This window comes from Cyprinus carpio, chromosome A11 (genome assembly GCF_018340385.1).
Source record: "Cyprinus carpio isolate SPL01 chromosome A11, ASM1834038v1, whole genome shotgun sequence".
Lineage (NCBI taxonomy): Eukaryota > Metazoa > Chordata > Actinopteri > Cypriniformes > Cyprinidae > Cyprinus > Cyprinus carpio.
Window position 1 is genome coordinate 25,539,987 of NC_056582.1, and position 23,470 is coordinate 25,563,456.

General features: G+C 38.3%; 1 protein-coding gene, 1 long non-coding RNA gene and 1 pseudogene across 3 annotated transcripts in view; 1 reads left to right on the plus strand and 2 right to left on the minus strand.

Annotated features, from left to right (window-relative positions):
- Positions 1 to 23,470, plus strand: part of LOC109091650 (E3 ubiquitin-protein ligase TRIM39-like) — a 203,195-nt gene that overhangs the window by 134,516 nt on the left and 45,209 nt on the right. The window lies entirely within an intron of this gene.
- Positions 696 to 4,298, minus strand: LOC109091183 (annotated as a pseudogene).
- Positions 10,976 to 15,460, minus strand: LOC122146662. Its single transcript, XR_006161190.1, has 3 exons — positions 15,258 to 15,460; positions 11,755 to 12,163; positions 10,976 to 11,093 (listed from the first exon to the last, which is right to left on the minus strand). It is a non-coding gene; the product is annotated as an uncharacterized LOC122146662 (long non-coding RNA).

Below are 23,470 nucleotides of genomic sequence, written 5' to 3' on the forward strand. Positions count from 1 at the left end.
AGAGCTCGACACGGACTGCTTTCTCCTTCTCTGTGTTTCTCTGGTCAACCAGGACAGGCAACAAATTATGAGCAGTGTTTGCTAACAGAAGAATCTGTGTAACTATTGCTCATACATTATTATTTTTCACATACATAGGCTACATGTGTTTTCAGAATCCCTCAAATGTAGTATTAAACGTCACCCTGCACCCTGGACGAGAGCAGAACAAGCCCTGGACATTTTAGTTGTTGTTTTATTGGCTGTTGCTGTATATTTTAGTGTGATAGTCATCTGTGAAGGGCTGTCACTCATTCGTTTGATTGTTTGTTTATTTTGTTATTGTTATGTCTTGTCAGTGTCTCTAAACACTGAAGTTTGTTTCTATAGTAAATATTTACATTTAACGTCACGTTTGCACCGATAAGGAAATAAAAACGCAAAAATGCTCAAAACTGCGAAAGTTAAAGAAGCCGAGAAACGCTACAGAGAGAGTGAGGGGCGTGGCTAAGTGCGCGAGGTGCTTGAAGTAGGCGGTGCTTACGACGGCGATCAGATGATCGACAGATGTTTGCTCCGCCCCTGTTCCAGTACGTGGACCGCAGTAAACAGTAACTGGGCTAAATACATTACTAATAAAGCACAGACAAACAGATGAGCAAAAAAACAAACAAACCCCTTTAAATTTAATTTTAAATAAATTTTAATCTTTGCATTTGATAATTGAGTAAATTCATTTATTATAACTGACAGGTGTGATGATCAGTGGGCTTGAGTTTTTACCTCCATGATTAAGGTCTGGGCTAAAATACGGATAGAGTTTTTCAGTGAAAGACTGAGCAGTGAAAGAGTAGATATGAGAGCTGGACTCCACATCATAAAAGGAGACCAGACCCTCCTCATAATCCACAAACACACCGACCCGCTGCGGCTTCACTCTCAGAGACAGAGACACAGGAGGACCAGCACAGGCTTTATATTCATCTCCATTCCTCAGAACCACAGTCCAGTATCCATCACTGGGTCTTGCTGTGATCTTTCCCTTCCTGTTAATGGATTCTCTGACCACTCCTAAATCCCATTCAGTCTTTCCCTTCACCTGCACCTCAAAATAAAATCTCCCTGAGGAGAATCCCTCCTTTCCCAAGACATAGACACATCTATCAAATCTCTCTGGTGTGTCTGGGAGTTTCTGTCTAATGTCTCCACATCTCACTTGTTTTCCATCATCAGACAGAATGAGATATGGACTAGCTGTATCAGGATCCAGAGTCACATCCGCTGAGAAAACAGAGAATACAGATATTCTGTGATGCTGATGTTTTTAATATTTAATCCAGTGTTTAATCAGATTGTAGTGCAGTAATGAAGCAGTGAGTGTATGAATGTAAACTAGTGTAGTGCAGACAGCACACTGTACCTGCATACTGCTGCATCCACTTCAGCTCTGTAGAGACTAATGACAAGAAATCATCATCAGATCTGAAGCTTATATTTAAAGGATAGAGTACACTATCATGTTTCTATCTGATCAGTGTGTGTATTGATGTACCAGTTAGCGTGAGTTTCTCATCTATAGTGTCCTTCAGTTGAGTCAGAGCTCTCCTCAGAGTCTCCAGACTCTCATCAGTCTTCATACTGATCTCAGGCCAGTTCCTGGTGTTTCTAGAGCTGCACAGGGATGAGTGAATCTACAGCAGGAGAGAGGAGAAATCCTTCAGCATGTCATATCCTGCATCACCATTGATCAGAGAGATCATGTTGACTGACCTGTAGGAGGTGGAGGTGATCTTCAGTGTGTGAGAGCTGCTCCAGCTCAGTGTTTCTCATCTTTAGCTCAGTGATCTCCTGCTCCAGCTCTTCAATCAGCTCTTGCTCCTGTTTCTCTGCTGCTTTCTGCTGCTCCTCCATCATCTCCAGCAGTTCAGTCTGATGTCTCTCAATGGAGCGGATGAGATCAGTGAAGAGCTCGACACGGACTGCTTTCTCCTTCTCTGTGTTTCTCTGGTCAACCAGGACAGGCAACAAATTATTAGCAGTGTTTGCTAACAGAAGAATCTGTAACTATTGCTCATACATTTTTGTTCACATACATAGGCTACATGTGTTTTCAGAATCCCTCAAATGAAGTATTAAACGTCACCCTGCACCCTGGACAAGAGCAGAACAAGCCCTGGACATTTTAGTTGTTGTTTTATTGGCTGTTGCTGTATATTTTAGTGTGATAGTCATCTGTGAAGGGCTGTCACTCATTCGTTTGATTGTTTGTTTATTTTGTTATTGTTATGTCTTGTCAGTGTCTCTAAACATTAAAGTTTTTATTTCAATAATAAATATTAAAATTTATTTTATTCTATTATTTTGAACTCACTTTTCTGACTTCTGCTGAGTGTTTGATGTCTTGAATCTTCTTGATTCTGTTCTGGATCATCAGCTGCACGTCTTTCTGTGTCTTCATCAGTTCAGTCTATAGAGAGAACAACACAGACATGTTTATCATAACACAGATTAAACTCACAATATATTTTCATAATGAACTTTTATATCACAACATGAAATAAAATCTGATTCCTCATGATATCAGTCCTTTAAAAGAATAATAACTTCTACCTTCTTCTCTTGACTCTCCTCTTCTATAGGAACAGTGTTGTGGTTCTTGTGGTCTGTCTCGGTGCAGAATGAACACACACATGTCTGATCATCTCTACAGAACAGATCCAGAGGTCTCTCATGTTTCTGACATATATAGTCCTCCAGATTACTCACAGGATCCATCAGTTTGTGTTTCTCAAACCTGTCACCCTCAAATGAGGCTCCAGGTGAGTTTCACAGTAAGAGCTCTGACACACCAGACACGACTTCAGCGCTTTCAGCTTTCTTTACTAACAAACTTGAAAACAGAACTTCACTCTAATTCTCATTAAAAATATCCTCAAAAAGATGTACGAGCTCTCGGAGTGTAGTATTAATCTTGAGATCAGGTCTTTGCTTGAATGTTTCTTTACAGTATGGACAGCTGCAGGTCTGGCTGTTGTCCCAGCACTTATTCAGACAGATCTTGCAGAAGTTGTGTCCACATGGAGTCGAGACTGGATCAGTGAACACATCCAGACATACAGAGCACTGAATCTCCTCAGACAGTGAACTCATGGAGGATGACATGACTGGAAAGAGACATTATTTAGGATTAGTGTGAACTCCTTCAATACTGTTTATGAAGAATCCCATGATGCACCTCATGAAGCTGGTTGAATGTAAAGAGTGTTTAGAGACAAAGAGTGCTGAAGAAACTCAAATATAAAGAGATCATGTACAGTCAGCTGGTTATTATTGTAAAATGAACCCAGACAAGCTGATCAGAACCTAAATGTGAAGCTCATTACATAACCACTTACCTAAATAAATAAATAAATATATGTACAATAGTTATTCTTGTTAAGCTGAAATTATTTGATCTGCTTTACATTCCTGAACTGTACATATTCAATATTATAAAAGAAAAGTCAAAGTCAAAGTGTTTTTCTTAGTTATTGACTTACATGGAGGATCATATTCAATACTCCGTCTCCTGATTTTTCTTGCTGTAAGTGAAGATTCTGCCATTGTTCTTTCTCTCTTAAAGCCTTTTAAAGAAAAATGATAGTTTAACTGGTTAAAATGTGAGAACTGATAGTGATGGAAACACAGTCATTCGTTTGAAACAAAGTGAGAGACTCGTAAACTTACTGAGCAATCTGAACTATGACCTGCTGATTAAAGAAAGTACAAAGTACAAGCTCTATATTTTCCAGCAAACATATAAATCTCTTTATCAAAAATTTGATTAAACTTTTCACAAAATATATTATATGATCATAAGTTATTGTGTAATGTAAAAGTGATTTTCAGCTGCAGTGAAGCAGGATTGTGTTCAGTTTTGTCTGCAGGTCATTTACTTCCTGTTTTACCTTTGTTTGTCTTTATGTCACGTGACAAAATGACAGAAACACCAAACTTTGTTCAATCTAATGACATACTGTTAATACAATTCTGATATCATTTCAGTGCAGTAAACAACTAAAGTATCTGAGTATTTGACACGCTTAAACCTGCTTCTGTTCAACTCATTCCAGTCTGACATAAACCCTACTAAACCAGACCACTGCCATCAGAAACCTGTTCAGCACAATCTCTCTTATATTTCTATCACTTACCTGTGAGTATCAGATGTGTTCACAAGGGTCTCTGAACGACTCAATATTCTGTTGTTTAAAGAGTTCGATGGTTTCAGGTGTCCATATTGTTGTTGATCAAGTTAGTTTCTCTTTCTCTGAGTCTCTCACTGAACTACAGTGATGTCAGAGCTCCTCCTGTATTCACACATTTACATTCATGTTGCTTCATGTGTGTCTGTTTGTATGTTTCTGTCAGCGTACGCAATTACATATCGGGATTTATTTTAGGCGTTTAAGGTTTTCTATGAGAGGAATCGCGTAATTAAAGCTGCGTTCGTGAGTTTGGTCTTTCAAAAACACCGTTTTAACGCATTAAGCCACGTGAAGCGTTTTTCTTCTTTTTTATTTTTTATTTAATTAATTAATTTATTTTTTTAGTTCCATCACATTCAAATTAAGGCTAAAAGTACAAGGCAGATATAAGTCAATGTCGTAAAGTTTAAAGCATGTAAAACAGAACAACAACAAAAACATAAAATGAACATAAAAATATTATTTAAAAAAAAATAAATAAAAAAAGTGCTATAGGCTATAATATTAGGGAAGTTACATACATTTGAAAAGCTTTAGAATGTTTATTTTTATTAGCTTCTTGTTTTGTGATCTCATATTAGAAAAGGTTTCAAAATATAGACTACTTTAAGATCAGTGTTACAAAAGATAATATATGATGGTTTCTTTTGAGTTATTTTTGTTTTATGAGTAGCCTATAAAACTTTGGTAAAATAATTAAAAGATTAATAATATAATTTTGTTTTTCAGAAAAATATTGTTTTAGGCAAATTCACAGAAAACATTCACTTTTTCCTTCATTAAGGGCAGAAATGCTCAGTGTTATAAGCAACAAATAAATAACATCAGTGGAAATGAACATATAAAATGAATGAGCACACAAAAAAGTAAGGTCACAAATGATAAATTACGTAAAAATGACCATTAACTTGGAAATAACTGACCACAGTTCGCTGAAAAGATAAAAAGAACAAGAGGCTAGTTTGTGATTTCTCATGTGACCAAAGAGGGGCGCTTTCACTCCTCTAGTGTTCAATTATATTAATCATACTTATGTAAGCTGTAATTTTTTCCCAAACCACACCTTTAATTTTTCTGTAAACATGATCCTGCGATCTTATAAATTCATCAGCATTGACCTTAAACAGCAGAAAGCAGTGCTTTAGGAGATTTGATCTGAGCTCTTTGCAAAAGAAAAGATAAAGCAGGTAGAATGTAATACTGTCTGTTTTATTTTTAATGACACTTAATAATATATAAATAACAAATATATAATAATGTCTCGGTTACGTACGTAACCCTCATCCCCTGATGGAGGGAACCGAGACGTTATGTCGAACAACATATGGGGTCTCACTTGGGAGACCAATCATCTCTGAGTTTAAGAGAAAACGCCAATGAAAATTGGCTAGTGGATTTTACATACCTGAACCACTCCCCGTGCCTATGGGTATAAATAGGCGACAGGTGCATCCACTCTTCAGGTTTTATGCTGAGAAGCCTAGAATGTGTCCCGGCAACAGCAAATGATTCAAGATTGTGGCATGGGGACATAACGTCTCCGTTCCCTCCATCAGGGAACGAGGGTTACGTACGTAACCGAGACGTTCCCTATCTGTCGGTCACTATGAGTTATGTCGAATGACATATGAGGTCCTATGGAAAACGCCACAACCTGAACACCGTCACAACCCTGTGGCGCTGCAATTGTCGACAAGCTGCGGCGTGTCACAAAAGCTACGCTTACCTTCCCAAAGCCCCAGCGCAAATTCACTGACCTTGGTACGGAAGGGGACCAAAAGGGTGAGTACATCACTGCTGGAGAAGGCCATGCTGCTGTTCCGCCCACAAAAAGTTTCAACCTTCAGTGAAAGATTGCTTCAAATCTTTCCTATTTGTTCTTTCAGCTTGGCAGAACGATGGGGAAGCGAGCTTTAGGAAAAGGTTGCTACGGAGACCACATCCTACGTGTAGGGAGGTGACATGTGGCGATATTGATATGGACTGACCCAGGGGGCAGTACTACATTGTAGGGGAAACAGGTCAATTTAGCTCAAAGGGAATCATTTAAGATTTTAAAGGGAATTTGAACAGAATCACTGTTTCACGGCTGATCACTGAAACGGCCAGCGATTCACTGAACGAGCCGTTTAACATCAAATCTGCACTGGATATTAATATCCAAAGTATAGTGAAAACACTATAATTAGCACTATAACAAGATCGGCAGTTTAAGACATTAACTTGTAAGCACAAACACACAAGATACTTCTCTTTTCAATATGAATAAGGCTTTATTAAATAAATCTAAGACATATAAACTAATCTAACACATAAGCACACGCACTCACACATTCACACAAGTTGCAGGAGGATAGAGAGTTAGGAAAGAATGAGTTTAAGAGGATGAAAATGTGAAATCCCAAGTTTACAGCAATACGTGAAATTGCATAGACATGAACAAACATCAATCACTTAATTAACCATCGCATTGAGTTCATCAATTAGGTTAAAATTATATTAGATAACACCAGTACAGATGTGAGTCTGGAGGTACGTTACTTGTGATGCCTGTGTAACGGGGTTCCCTTTGTTGTCGCTGAAAAGGGGGTTTCCCGAGGTTGCTGATTGGCTGGAAGTTCAGTAGTCGTTGAAGTGACGTCTTGGGAAGCCCGTGGTTGGGCGTAGGCTGAATATGCGGAGTTGTAGGCTGGCTGAAGTTTCAGACGGGCACTCGAGGTCAAACTCGGAGACACGGCGTTACAAAACTTAACTCAGAACACGAACTCTCAAACGGAAAAGAAAAGAAACTAAAGTAAAAGAACAGAAGTAAAGTTTGACGAGACTAGGTGGTGTTTCTTCTCATCGTGGCTAAGTAGCAGCAGGCGTGCAGACCAAGCACGCTGGAACGGCGCTCGAAGAACGCTAAAAGTGATGACAAAGCATGACTAAAAGCAGCAGCTAAAAAGCAGGCTAAAAGCCGGCATGACTGATAGCAAAAGCTAAAAGCTAAAAGCAAAATTTGATGGTGTCCTGAGTATTTAAACTGGCCTTTTGGCCACACCTCAAATGTTGTCTTGACCAATTAGATATTGTCTTTTCTCGTGGTGTTGCATTGTTTGTCCCACCCATTCATAAATCATATGTTATCTTATCAACCACGTGGTCCGAATTTTCCCGCTCTTGCAGGGTATAATTTGGACATGATTCCTATAACAAGAATATGATACATTTGACAAATAACTGATGGTCAAAAACGTTTCAAGCAAGAAGATTCAAACACACATACTAAACATGAATATGATCCCTATAAGCTATTCAAGAGTCATTTAAAAAGACATACACAATAAGTGATTAGAAACATTATAATCAAATGTGTGGGTTACATGTATAATATGGAGTTAAGCAATGGACTGATATCCATTTAGAAGTCTTTTTTGAGTTCATTTTGGTGCATATATGCATTGGAAGCTTGTGGGAGCTTGTGCAGGGCCCGATTCAAGACTCGGAGATCCAGGATAGGTCGAGGGCCACCGCTTTTCTTGGGTACGATGAAGTAAGGGTTGTAAAACCCGCTTCTCATCTCGGCTGGAGGGACCGGCTTGATTGCATCCTTCGCCAGCAGGACAGCAATCTCCTCGCGCAAGACAGAGGCGTCCCGGACTGCCACCAAAGTCTCAAGAACGCCATTGAACATGGGAGGTCGCCAGGCGAACTGAATCGCGTAACCGAGTCGAACCAGCGTGACGGGTTGGGCAAACTCTGTACAAGTGGCACAAAAGGGACAGTTGACATACCCGCAGTGGTGCTCACTGTCAACCCACGAGCCTTGCAACTCGGAGGAAAGGAAAATTGCTCTTTAATTGAAAATGTGGTTACCGCTGGCCGTTGGACCAACGACGGAACAAAAATAATTCTCCACCCGGCCCTCCCCCGGGGGAAGGAGTGGCACTGTCTCCGCCACCTCCTGAAGAGCAGTCTCCCACATCTCCGAGTTGCCTGTGTCAGGGCCGCTTTGTCGTCTTCTTGGACGATTTCGCAGCGGGATGTGACACGGGGGGGGGCGCCGCTCCCCTGCGCGGGGCTCGACGCGTATAAGAGTATAAGAGCTTTTCATACAACCACTCGGCTCCGAAGCAAAAATCTGAAGAGTGGATGCACCTGTCGCCAATTTATACCCGTAGGCACGGGGAGTGGCTCAGGTATGTAAAATCCACTAGCCAATTTTCATTTGCGTTTTCTGTTAAACTCAGAGATGATTGGCCTCCCAAGTGAGACCCCATATGTCGTTCGACATAACTCGTAGTGACCGACAGATAGGGAACAAATATTACATAGCCTAAATAAAGAAAAGAAAATCCATTAACCAGCTGATATATTTGCAGAATTAATCGATTCAAAAATTTTTGCTTCATTATGCATATTATCAAGGGTGTTAGGATTAATTGAGGCATTGGTGGGGAAGTAACGGCAGACAATTCTTCATAATTTTTACTTCTTTGGTCTTGTCCTATGCTTTTTAAATATTCTTTTTTTATATTCTTTCATGCATCTAGACACGTTAGTGCATGGGAAAATGTCCAAACATCAAAAAATAAAGAAAATAATCAAACGGGTGAGTATATTTGCATAAAATGTACACTCTAAAAAAAACAACTTTTGGTCATATATTGACTAACCCAACTTTTGGGTTAAAAAATGTAATGTAAAAATTTAACCCAACAGCTGGGTTAGTCCATATTTGAGCCAAAGTTGGACTACAATATTTCTGGTAAACTTCCAGTTCTTCATTTTATGTACTTTGATTTTCTCATTTTGTCTCAGAGTTAAGAGCAGTTTTGATTGGAAGGCAATGCTCTGGGAAAACATCGGTGATCAACACTATATTGGAAAGCAGTGAAACAGAAGCTGAAGGAGATGAACATGTGAAGAGAGAGAGGTTTATTGATGGCAGGAGAATCAGTCTTGTTGAAACTCCTGGCTGGTGGATAAGCTTCAATCTGAATGATTTATGCAATATCTCCAAACAGCAGCTGGTCCGCAGGATTTCCATGATTTCACCCGGACCTCACGCGGTTCTGATCGTGACTCGAGCAGATTCAGCCTTTACTGCCCCTGACGGGAGGTTTCTGGAGGAGTATGTGGAGCTGCTGGGTCCCAATGTCTGAACTCACACCCTCGTCATCTTCACAAGAGGAGATTTAATTAAACACAAAGACATAGAGCAGCGTATTCAGGAGGAGGGGTCAGCGCTCAAGCGGCTTATTGAAAAATGTGAACATAAATGCCACGTTTTTAATAACTCAAACCATCACGATCGAACCCAAGTTGAAGAGCTGTTCAAGAAAATCGAAGGAATAGGGTTTATTCGATCTACGTCATCAATGATTTGTTGACATTGAAACCACGGCAACTGTCAGTCTGTCAAAAAAAAAAAAAAAAAAAGCAAGGCATCGTCGTATTATCGCTGTATTTATTTATTTTTTACCGGCGCAAATACACGGTTGTGTAATACACAGCTGTTCTAACAACAGTATTAAGAATCCCGGATTGAGTTTTTATGCAATACCGACTGTAAGAAAATGTGAAGGGAAGGAGACAGAGGAGTTGAGCCAGCGCAGGAGAGACTTGTGGCTAGCTAGAAAAAATAGACTAAACTTTCAGCCAACTCCCCACAGCAAAGTCTTTCGAGCTACTTAACCCCGGTGATTTCATCTTGGCAGAAAGAGGTTTTAATATACAAGAGAGTGTAGGGTTAAAATGTGCAAAAGTTATAACACCCAGTTATACTCGAGGAAAGCTACAGCTGTCTGCTCTTGAAGTTGAGGCCACCCGCAAAATCGCACATGTCCACATACATGTAGAAAGAGTGATAGGATTGGTGCGCAATAAATACGGGATACTGTCAGAGAAGATACCCATCTCCTACCTGGTGACATCAGGATCTGAGATAGCGGTTATCGCTATCTCAGCGATAACCTGAGATAGCGTTATAAGATAACTACAGTGTGTTGTTGCCTTACCAACATGTGCTCCTCGGTTGTACCTTTTGATTAGATGTGTGTGGTTGTAAAACGGGTTGTTAAATGGCTAGTTCACTTTAAAATGCAAATTGTCATCATATACTCACCTTCAATTTTAAACAAACCTGTATGAATATTTTCCTTTCAAATTCATACAGGATTGAGATAACTTGAGGATGAGTATATGATGACAATTTTCATTTTAAAGTGAACTATCCCATTAATACATGTATTGTGTTACCTTAACATCTTAAATCACAAATGTCAGGTTCAGTATGGAATAAGTCAAAGTTATTTTAATAGTCATCTTACATTTAAGCATTAAAGCCATTCATTAGAAATGGTACTGAATTTCATATTTTTTGTATAGAATGACAAAACAATGAACTGTAAATACAAATTATAATAAAAACCTGTTACATCAGAATCCTCATTTCATGTGTGTGTCATACTTTAACATCACACTCCAGCTGTACACACCAAACAGTACCATTTGCTCCCTTTGTTAGGCATACGTTTCATGTTCATACATGAGAGATGGAACCATATATGAAGGCAGTCCTCACTGTGACAACGCACCACACGGTCACGAACTTTGTATGGTTGCTTGCACACACAGATGATGTCTGATGGGATTGGCTTTTCTCTGATTTCAGAGGGATCCACTTCAGTCACATCAGCTGTGTCAGAAAAGTTTGCCCACAAGCTCTGGGAGAAGGGCTTTGGAAAAAAGATCCCTAGATTTTGACTTGATTACTTCCCAGAGTCCAATATCTGGTTCTATCCTCTCTGTGTGTACATCATTTTCTGACCATACAACAAAATCAGCAAACTCCTTATTGCATACAAGCATCTGTGTCTGGACCTGAAAAAAAGTAGGCATGTGAATGTTCGAGCTGTAATTTGCCATTAGATTCCCCCAAACAGAATCTGCCATCAACACATTCTTTCATGTGCGACATGTGCACAAAACGGACATTTAACCTCAACTACACCATCACCACAGCAGTCGCAATGTACTATCCCATCTGGTGTAGCACCTATGTGAGGCAGTTCTGGATTTATTACAAAACCACTGGTCTCACATCTGAAATTGGTGTGTGAATGCATTTTCTGATGATAACAAGTTAGTGCCTGTTGCTCATGATCACACCCCCAAGTGGTTGCTTTACTTGTAAAGCCTGCGCTTAGAGGGTAACAAATATTTTTGATGAGGCTTTGTGATGGATTCTCAGGTGGTGTGGAACAAGCAGCTTTCATGCGTGAGGCTGTAATTCGGCCAGCCCTAAATCTGTACCAGGCTTTACTTTTAGACTGTTCTCTTGTCTGCTGTTCTATTGTGTCAGCTTGACTTTGAGATATGTCAACTGCAATGTTACTACAGTGTAAGAGTAACTGTTCGCTTGTCATAGAAGTGCACTGTTCATCGAATAGCTCACTCAGGGGCTGGCCAGTATCGGTGTTCGGCACTGGAGCATAGAACTCTGCATAGTCTTTTATGACAGACAGCAAGACTGGTTTATCACCTGTAGCATGTAGCTCTCCCAGGAAAGTAGCGATCTCAGCATCTGTTGGCTCTGACACATCAGGTAGCTTTTGTTTGTCCTTGTATTGTATCGGTTTCCCTTCTGAAAATGTTGTGTCCAGTCTGTGTTTGATTGTAGCTTTTGAGTGAAAGTCAATGTTTTCTACTTCAAGGTACTTTTCCTTTGGTTGTCCACTTGGGAGTAACCAATATGCAGGTTTTTCTGTCACAGTTTGGGACTCACGGAGCAAAACAGCTGCCTTGATGGTGAAAAGAACCGCTCCAACATGGCTACATGTCTCACCTAATCACGGCATGCAGGTGCAGTGTGCAGCCAATATAATGCCATCCTTCTGGGCAGTAACCCATGGGCGCAGAGGTGGGGCACTTAACTCCTGACTGTGTTTAACCTATGAAAACACAAAAACCCAGAATTGCATTCAAGATTTCAAACAAGATACATGCATGACATTAATTTTGTAATTGTGTGTATGGCAGCTTCTATTATTAACTTATGGCAAACTGGAGTTCAAACATTCACATTCCTAGGTTATAATTTTCACAAAACACAGTTTCAAAAGGTTTTCAGATATTGTGGTATAGTATCTGAAGCAGAAACAGAAAGAAAGTATAATCACAACAAACGCAATACAGTGTCTTATGAGGGTATCAAACTTGCAGAACAGGTTTAGATAGGACTCGTCATTTTGGTTTTAGGGCAACTTTGAAGAAAGGTTTTGATCCACTTCAAATGTTGACTAATGTATAGCAATATAGTTTATTAGTTATTATAACTTCAGAGGAAGTTGCCTTAACTCAATAAAATAAATAAATAAATTCGCAAACGACATCCAGACCAGTCCAGACATCAGTATGATCCATCTATGATGTTTTATAGGCTTTTTTAGATTTGGGAATACACATGCGTTACAGACATGACAAAAAAACTTTTTGGAGACATTATTATTATTATTAATTAATTTATTTTTTATTTTATTTTTAAGCCTATTTACAATGCACAAACCAGAAGCAACAATATCTGCAGAGAAGGGTTGGCCATTCTCAAAAAAAAAATATCAATTTTATTTCAATTCGTTTTTGTGTTTCAGAGGAAAAATCAGTGTTAAGGCATCTCTCCATTACAGACCGTTCTGAAAGAAGAATTTATGCAAACGCGTATAAAATGCTTTAAAAACTTTAACAGAGATGTCTAGAGGGTATTTAATAGATCTGCCTCCCACGTAAAATTTTTTCTAGTTACTAGTCGTTCATTTGTCATTATTCAACTAATCACAGGATTATATTACATTTACATATATAATCCATAATGAGCCTTAATATATTTCGCGCTCAAGCACATGCATTAAGTTTGCCCAAAAGCACAGGCAGAAGTAGCCCAATAATTGTAAAAAAAGGAGACATTTTAATTATTTATTAATAAACAAATGTTTTCTTGTCGGCTTCAATAAAAAAACAACAGTGCTGCCTCTCTCCACATGAACGCGCCTTTAAAGAGACATACAACCTTCACAGATTACACAATGCTTTCGTTCTGAATTGATTCGTTTAAAAGACATTTCAAGCTTTCTGTAGATATATTTCTCATGTATGTGAGACACCACAATTTTAAGTTAATTCATTATCAGGAAAAAATTCAAGTGATCTAGAGGGCGCCTCCCTGTCCTGCATGCGCATTAATAATTTTCGCACAAACACTTAAATAGAATAGTTATTCACATTTTTGCATATGCATTACAACGTAAATTATTTTTTACATGCAATTATCCAAAATAAAACCAAACAAGATTTGTAGTGAAGATAAAACAAATAAGAATAAATGCTGCGCATGCACTCAGCATCACTCGCGCCGCGCAAATCTTGCACGCAGACATTTTACACACCTGCATTTAAATGCGGCTGCATTTTTTTTTTTTTTTACTTAAATTCTATGTAAGCAAGTAACGGCGGCTCCCTTTAAAATCACTGAAGTTGTCTATTAATGAAGCTCTTTTTTTTTTTTTTTTTACATCATTTGCAGTTTGGTGATTATAATGAGAGAACTTGAGTTTAATCGTGAGGACGTTTTATTAATCACTCCATTCTTTAGAATTTCAATGATTTAGCTAAATCGTGCAGGTTTAATTTATTCGTTTCTTGTTTTAATCAGGCCTAAATAATGGGAACGAAATTATACAGTGCCTCACGTTTTACTAAAAGAAAATAATTTATAAAACAAGCAACAATTTCATACAGACAAATATATTTTCCCAAGAAGTTGTCTGTCAAAATAAAGGACAGTTAACGAATAACAAAAATGCATGTTGTTTTATTAAAGGAATTTTAAAATATAAATTAAAATATAGGCCTAATATATGAGAATATTGACATTTTGCATATAAATCCATGTAGCCTAGCTCACTAAAATAGGCTACCACTTTTAATGCTCTGATGGCAAAGTAAACCACAGTTTTCTTTTGGAATAATATAACACATAATTCATATTATATAAATAATACTGCACACCTATTAAATGTGTCAAATCTAAAATATGGTGTAATACTGTGTAGCTTAGAGAAAATATAAGCACAGGCTCAGGCACAGGCTTGACATTTATCCTGCTTGAATTCGTTCTAAGAAATGCACATAACTTCATAATTACCAAACTTTCATCTGTGAATATTAAATATTTTTAACTATAGTGTTTTTTCTTTCATTTTCCCTGACTGCAGCCGTCAAATGTAACACATCAGAGAGGCAAAACTGACGTCTATTTGCGAAAATGTGCTTTGATGCGCTCGTTTGAAAACTTGTGATTAAAGCGCCACTCAGCGGTCAAAAGCTGCAAATGCACTTTGCAGACGCCGCGGCGGCGGTAGAAGTGACGTTTTGGATGTCTACCTACTGTAGCTTCAGATGTTTTTCTGCAGCCTGTTGCACCAGCTGTGTGTAGGTTCAAAGGTAGCTTAATTACAATGTAAATTATTACTAAGATGTGATTTATGCTTCACTAAAATAAAATGTTGCACCACGGAGATAAGTTACAACATTACTCTGAGTAACAACTAGGGTCTGTGTAAATCATAAAATGTCAAAGAATTATACTCACTAATCCTAAAACAGCCGTTTTTATTCACAGCATGTTGTTTTTGCACGTCAGTAATCCAGTAGAGACCACATTTATTGATATGGCATTTCAATATCGATCTAGCTCACTACGATGTGCTACGATGCCAATTGGCTTATGCCAGCCAGAACGCTAATGATGATGGACCGCTTTCTTTGACCATTCATTGATTGCCTTATTTGTGACTTGAAGTTATGCCCCAAGTAATCGTGGTGTAACTAATTTTAGTAGCTGATGTAGTTACAAACTAAGTAGTAGTTACTAAGCCTCTAGTGTCGACTTTTAGATATAAATTACACACAGCTGATGCAACCCCGTGCTGGTATGCTAACGTTAGCTACAGCAATGATCATCATCAAATCAAAAAAACATTTACATACCTCTGCGATCACAACGATGTCGTTGGTGGAACAAAAGTAAGAAGGCTGTTGACTTTGCCAGAGATGAAGTAGTTATATGACTCAAGTGACTTGAAGGCTTTCAGCTCCTGTGAGTGTATGCGGATACTGTATGCACGAGATAGTTGTAAATATCCAGATAAGTTATGGCTGGCAATAAGGACGGATCTTTACTTAAGGCTATTGGGTCTATTTGATATGGGTCCACACCAATCAAGCTTATCTTCTCTTTATATCGACGAGATGAAGCCATTAGGCTACTGCTCCCCTCAACTACAATCAGCGTGTGGCTAGGGGCAGGACAGATGTCATGTCAACAATATGGCCACGGTTAGCTACTTCCGGTGTTTGCGATTAAGCCCTATACCCAAATAGCACACGTACGTCTGCAAGACGTCTGTTAAAGATCTCTTCATCTGGAAAGCATCTGCTGTGTGCAAACATCTGATAGACGTCTCTAAGATGTCAGTTTTACATCCTAAACATCTTAAAGACATCTTCTAAATGTCTATTTGACATCTGATGGGACACGTCCGTATTGCAGATGCGCAAACGCTGTAAAAAAATAAGTCATGCAGACGTGTGCTTTCAGGGTACTTTAATTATTTACTTATTATTGGCCCAATGTTCAAGAACTGGCTTTGAGGTGTAAACAGGCTCATAGATGCAGATCCTTTAGTTTCACTTCAACACGAGGAAAAACTGTGATGAGAAAAGTTGTCAGAAAACTGACAAACAGGAGGATCTGAAGATCAGACTGAAGAATGTCTGTCACTTTCTAGATGAAGGGTTTAAGAGAAAAGCTAAAGAGATAAAAAGGAAGATAGAAAAGTTATGCATGGAAGCAGTATGAGTAATCCTCTTAACTGGAAGTTTACACTAATTTTCATGTTGTCACGTATCATTTGTAAAGATTAAAATGTTCAACATCATGTTTCATTTGTAGTTCAGAATAAACCTCCTCGTTCCCTAAAAGATTTGATTATTCCACCTCAGAAGGACAACAGTAAGTGAGATTTTTGAACTATGTTTTAAAAATAATTTTTAATTTAACTAAAAAAATAAATTCTCATCAGTTCTGAAAACCAAACATAAAAATCAAATGTCACGTAACGCACACAGAAAGGTAGAGTGTTGAGAATTAGTTCTGTGGTGTGAACAGTGATCACATGCTCAGATCTCTTTCAGTTCCTGAGCCGATTAAAGCACTTCTGCAGAGAGAGTTCAGCAGATGGGAACGTATAATCATAGATTTGCAGGACATAAACGATCAACAGGTGGCCATTTGGTAAGTCCTTCTAATGGAGCAGATGAAAGCCAGTATAAACTGAGAGTGTTGGTGTTCCACAGAGAAATCATTGAAGCATTGTCAAAATAGCTTTGCACATCTAAAATGCGTCATTGTTCTGTACTCACATGAACATTTTAATGTCATATTTTCAGAGCCTCACTCAGGAAGAGGGAACAAATGTCAGTGCATGCTGTTGCCATAGATGGTTACAAAATGACAACCAATATGTTATACATACTATTGATAAAATCCCAGAATCTCCCGATCAGGACAAAACAGACTGAAGAAATTATGACACTGTACAATACAGAGTTTTTAAGACACTGTCATATTTAAAAATATATATATATGGGGATCTGGCAGCATCCTGGAAAAAGTAAACGCGCGGCTGACTTGCAGTTAATGCTCTTGCGGCCGCTATATATATTAGTATATAGATATATTGATATATATATATATAGGATATATATCTCTATATCATATAATAAAGTCTGTAGGTGGTATTACCGCCGCGTTTGGTTAATGTACCGCCGCCGTTCGTTAAAATCATTCGTGAAACTGCCGCCAGGTGCGCAAAGGGACGGATTGCAAACCACGAGCAACAACTGTAGCCTAACTGTAAAATGTTATTTACAAATGTCTTCGTTTGTAAACAGAGATGAAAGGTATATCGAAGTAAAACAACAATAACATCAAAAATCCATAATATAACACTGTAACATCCTTTTAAAAAAAACATTTAAAGTAAAAAGAATAAGGCTAAAAAAAAAATGTAAAAAATTAAGACGTGGGATAGTCTTAGGCTACAGTCTACACATCAAAAATTAACAAGAAAGACCTTGTCCAAATAGTTTTGCCACACAAAATGCGTCTCTTATGCATGCTATTGTTGTTTAACAGTCATTACATATATAGGCCTATATATACACAGACACACAACACACACACACAATACAGAATAAAAGCTAAATGTTTTCATTTTCGGTTTAAGTTCATTCGGTTCATAATAATTCTTATTAACTCTGCTATTATTCTTGATTTTTTCAAACTGTTAACACTTAAAGGAGTGCAACAACCATAACATTATAATATAACACTGTAACATCCTTTTGAAAGTTATGCCTTTACTGTGTGACCAAAAATGGAGTATCATCTGTTTCAGCTGTTTGATCACGCTGGTGCCTCATATTCATTGGAAACAGAAGCTGTTCACCGTGCCATTAAGCGTGAGCTGCGGTCCACTTTGGCATATTTTTGCTAATCATGATTTTTTTCCCGTTTATACTGAAACATGCGTGAACTACAAAGCCTATTTTACCTAATTAACAATAGTTAAAGCTTCAAATGGGCAACATCACGAATATAGAAACGTTTGGATTTGTCCCGAATGAGAGATGTAAACCCAACCTTACCTTATGTTTCCTTTAAACTATTAAATTATTTTATATATATATATATATATTTATATTATTTTATTTTTATAACTAAGCCTATATTATTATTATATACTGCAATTGTATTTATCCATTAGAATTATATATTTTTCATTCTTGTTCTGTTCTGATAGTTAAATTTAAAGGATTTGTGAGGGGAACTAAAAATATCCTGTTGGCAACATCATAACATTATTAGGCCTGCCGTTATTATTTCTCAATGTAATAAAATGCAACTTATACATGACTTATATATTTTTTTTCTCTCACAAACTTAATTTATTTTTAGCGTGTTTTGAAAAAAAAAAAACATGCAGCAAATGAAAATAGGCGAATAATCGGTTAAAATTTGTTACTGTGGGTTAAAAGTAATTATATTTATTATATACTTCGGAACAGAGTCTGGGCCTAATCTAGGCTATCCAGGGTTTTTTTTTTTGTTTTTTATTTTTTCATTGCATCTGAAAATGACTTTGTGCAGCACATTCACTTCATGCGCTCTGGTGCAGATACGCCTCCAGCGTTGCTCAGCTGTTTAAAAATGTTTGATATAAAGGTTGCTGTCCCATTTTATACAGGAATTGTTCATTAAAAAATGTATTTATATCGATTTATATTGTTAGTTCTAATTATATTGTTAACACAAGTTCATTTAGGTGGCTATTTACGAGTGGCTAATTCGTACGAATTCGTACGACCACACTCGCACTGTGACAATTTACCGTTTTTAACTTATAAACTCCTTGCGATTTTTAAAGTCAGTTTAATAGTATTGAAGTTCAAGTTGTTGTTTTTTTTAAAAAAAAAGGTTTCAATTGCTTTATTTCTATGAATTAATAATATGTTATCATGTTTATTCTTGTAGAAAATACGTGTTTATTCTTTAAGAAAATAAGGGAAAAAAATAAGGGACGGTCCGAATATTTGTCATATTTGTTTTGCTTCACCTATTTATGTAGGCTACAATTATTCTAAATAATAATAATAATAATAATAATAATAATGTCTTTAAAAAAATTTATCTGAGTAAAATCTGTGTAAATTTGACCATTATAGAATTGTGACTTTAAAGGTTAGTGATTTAGGAGGTGAAAATACTGAAATTACAAATGGCATGGGATTTTAAAGCATAACAGCTGAAGGTCTATGAAACGTTAGCCAATAAGGCATTTTTTTTTAATAATGGAACTTAAAGTTTTGAACTAAAATATTATTTCAACCTTATAGCATGTGAATAAATAAAATGCATAGCCTACTTTCAATGGAAGAACACTGAGAGTGTAGGTTGCTTCTGGTGTTTGGATTTGTACTTCAATATAATGAGCTCCAAGTTTAAGAATAGCCTACACTGTTTTTTTTCCCTCTCTCTCTCTCTCTCTCTCTCTCTCTCTCTCTATTTAACTCTCTATTTAACAGCATTAACGTACAATGAAATACGTCTTCCTTCAGGCAGACTGAATGTTTTGCTGCCTTGCTAAATGTTCGGTCAGTTTGCGCGAGTCCCACGCGCTGTGAAGCGGAGCAGCTGACGGAGGACTCCGCTTGGTCTTAAAGCCATCCGATGAGGGCTGCTGTGAGTGCAGGCATGTTTCAACCCAGTAACATGACAACAAACCGCTCCTCACAGCCCCAAAACAGACTGAGTTCAGTTCAGCTGGAGGGGGCTGGGGTTTGGGGGTAGTTCTGTATAGTTTGTGGGGGTTGATATAAATGTGTGAATCTCTTGGTCTTTCATATGCACAGTGTCTTATGAGAATGTAGCCTATTCATAACCAATATATATTGAGCCATCTCTTTATGTTTTTCTAAATCCCAAACAGAGTCCAGACATCAGTAAAGTATCTGTCTATGAACATGTTTTTAAAGGCTATTTTAGATTTGAGAAATAAAACATTTTGGAGGTTTTGGAGAGATCATTTTTTTGTAGCCTATTTAAAATGCACAAAACCGAAGCAACAATATCTGCAGAGAAGGGTTGGCCATTCTCAAATCATAAAATATAAAATTTATTTCAATTTTCGTTTTTGTGTTTGTTACGGCCCATAACCATTTCAAGGCTCGTGAATTCAAAGGACACAGGCCGAACATATAAAAAGAATCACAACCCCCGATGTAAGTTCCAAGACGTCTCTATTTAATTAACAGAATTCAAATCGAACATTCACAAACAATATTTATAGTAAAAAACAATCCAATAGATGATAAAGAAAACAATCAGCTCAAGGGTAGGGAAGCTAAGAAAACGGTCCCCTAACTACACTTGTTCTCGGAGTAAAGTTCTTACCTGACTACCGGAATAAAAAAAAAACAGGTGAGTCAAACCGTAAACATACTTACGGAGTTATATGTGAATTTTACATTTTAAACATGTATATTTAACATTGGATTTCAGTAATATTAACATTGTTACACTGAAGTGAACAAGTTTGTTGAGTAAATTTAACATTTTAAACATGTGAATTCAATGTAGCGCCCCCTAACTGTCTTTATGTTGATTAAATAGGGCAGCGCACCAGATTCATTAACTATGTGCCTACAGATGTTGAAGTTAGGCCCCTCTGGTGTCACAAATTAATTACTTCTCCTTTAGAAGTTATTAATAATTATGTACTATACTCAAATGTAATATATATAATATATTATCTATATACTATAATAAATAGTCAAGCACAAACTCTTAGATAAGTAACAAAATATAAAGAATTTAATTAGAACAAAAACAGAAAGTCAAAGATAGAATTTGAATGCTGTGATGTATTCACACAATCACATAGACTTTAGATCTGACCAAATTAACCCCCCAAAAAGCTATATCTCAGGGGACAGGAGTACAGGAATGGTCTCTGTAACAAAACACTCAGAATTAAAGGAACAAGTGACTTCACTTGAAATGAAATGTACAAACTTATTCACTCTGGGATGTCAGAAATCACTTAGAATATTCACAGTTAATAAGCACGTTGAATAAACACAATATGAAAGAAAATTAAACTTTGTGGGCCCACATACACAAACATAAACATACACACACACCGTTGCAGGCCTGGATCGTAGCTTGTGTTCGTGGTGGCCGGGAAACTGACAAATGGCCCCTTCACTCTCCTGAGCACAAACAAAATCAACACTGGTACCTCAATTTTGATGTGTGAAGCAAACCGCGATCCTGGACTCCTGTACTAGGCCTCCCGCAGCTCCTCGGTCTTGCTCTCTCTCTCGCCCCCGCCGAGGAAACGCTCCTCCCACGCAGCCAGAGGAACCCCAAATATCGCGGGTATTTGGGGCGCTATCTGGTCCTCAATTTCCCCCGCGTCGTGCAGGAAACAATACTGCTTCACGGATCAATCGGTTCTGTTCAAAATGTTCCGCTGATTTAACAGTCTGGTTCAGATGAATAACGTGTACTGGATATTAACGAACAGTCCGTGCGCGTGACTGACGATTAAAGATAACGGAATGTCGTATAAACACTCACAGCGAACTCACAATAACACAAATAAACATGAAATCGTGTTTCACACGCGATCAATATTACAGTTTCAATATTTTAAACTTGTAAAACTCGTAGATCATTCACAACTCTATTTTGCATACAGCGCGTCTCTCTCATAGCCTGCATATCCCCTCCCCGCCTTGTCAATCACCCCCCTCAACAACCACTCAAAAAACAGAAGACATAGGCGCGGGCGGGACCTTAACTCTCTTGAACCAATAAAATTAACAGAAAGACCTACACTTGTAGTTAAAACTACGTGTGTAAAACAATCTAACTTGATATATGCTCGCGTTCTTAAAAGCATACACATTTATTTATATATCAATATATAAAGCAGTAAACTCATTACCTGTAGAATATTATTCTAATGGGTTACATGCTCCCCCTACTAAATATCTCATATCCCCATGAGATTACTTTTTTACACTTTAAAAGTGACTTTAGGCTCAGTATAAGCATTTACTTGAGCACAATATTTACACTGTGCCATAGGGTGACACCACAGGGTGTTACAGGGTTTCATTTCTGACTCTTTCCCACCCTCTACATGTATCACCATACCTCTATGGACCAGTGTCAAAGGTCCGTTAGTGGGGCCGGCCTAGGCTATCATAGCTCAGTCTGACAGCTGGTCTTATGTTTCTTTTGGGGGTGGGAATGAACAGTCTCTAATGCTTCTTTTAGCATTAGCTATGCCAGGCTCTCCCCATTCTAAACCAGGATCTCCCATTTCCTCAAGTATCTGATCTGAGAGGTTTTTCATGGCTTTCTTCAGTGAACATTGGCTCTGCCATTTCTGCAAGAGATCTATCCAGTTCACCTCCAGGGTAAGCAGTTTCCTCCTCCACTGCATTTTCTTCCAGTGCAACTGCGGTGTCTCAACCCTGTCCGGGCAGTAATACCACAGGTTATCCTCTTCACTTTCAGAGTCAGAGTCATTCCTCACAGCTGCATTTCTTTCTCTTAATCCTCTTCTCTGTTTTCTTACCACAGATCTTGTCCTTGTCTCCGGTGGTGCAGAAACTTTCTTTGGTTCCCCAGTATCAGCCAACCTCACATTGTCTCCAACAGGTAAGAGATGGTCTCGGTGTAATGTTCTTACACATCCCATGCCGTGATTCAGGTTTCAGGCGATACACAGGTAAGTTCTTTAGTTGTTCCACCACCAGGTAAGGAACAGAATTTCCACTTGTCGCAGAGTTTGTGTTCTTTCCAGTCAAGGCCAGATTTCTTATCAGCAACACGATCTCCTACTGCAAAGTCTGATGTTTCACTCGTTTGTCGTACAATCGTTTGTTCCTCTGCTGACTTTTCTGGGCAGTTTCAGGTGGCTAACTGGTAAGCTCTCTGTAAGTCTGACTTCTATTCTCTCCACATACTGTCGATGGCCTCCAACTCCCTTTCCATCAGGTGAAGTCCCGAAACACACATCCACCGGCAGACGAGCCTCTCTTCCGAACAGAAGATAATATGGTGAGTACCCAGTCCGCCTCATTCTTAGTACAGTTGTAAGCATGTACCAGTCTGTTAATATGTTGACTCCATCTGTTTTTCTCTGAAGGGTTTAGGGTACCAAGCATGGAAAGCAGCGTTCTGTTGAACCTTTCTGGCTGGGGGTCTCCTTGTGGATGGTAGGGAGACGTTCTGGATTTTCTGATTCCCAGCATACTCAGTAACTCTTTTATGAGCCCACTCTCAAAATCTCGCCCCTGATCGGAGTGGATACGGGAAGGTAAGCCATAGTGCACAAAGAATTTGTCACACAGTATCTTGGCCACAGTCAGCGCTTTCTGGTCCTTGGTGGTGAACGCTTGGGCGTAGCGTGTGAAATGGTCAGTTACGATGAGAACATTGCCAATCCCTTTCGAATCAGGCTCGATTGAGAGGAAGTCAAAATGCACACCAAGTCAAACAGCCCACTGCTGGTCATGTGATTCAGTGGTGCAAACTTTTTTAGCAGTGTCTTTCTCGTTACACA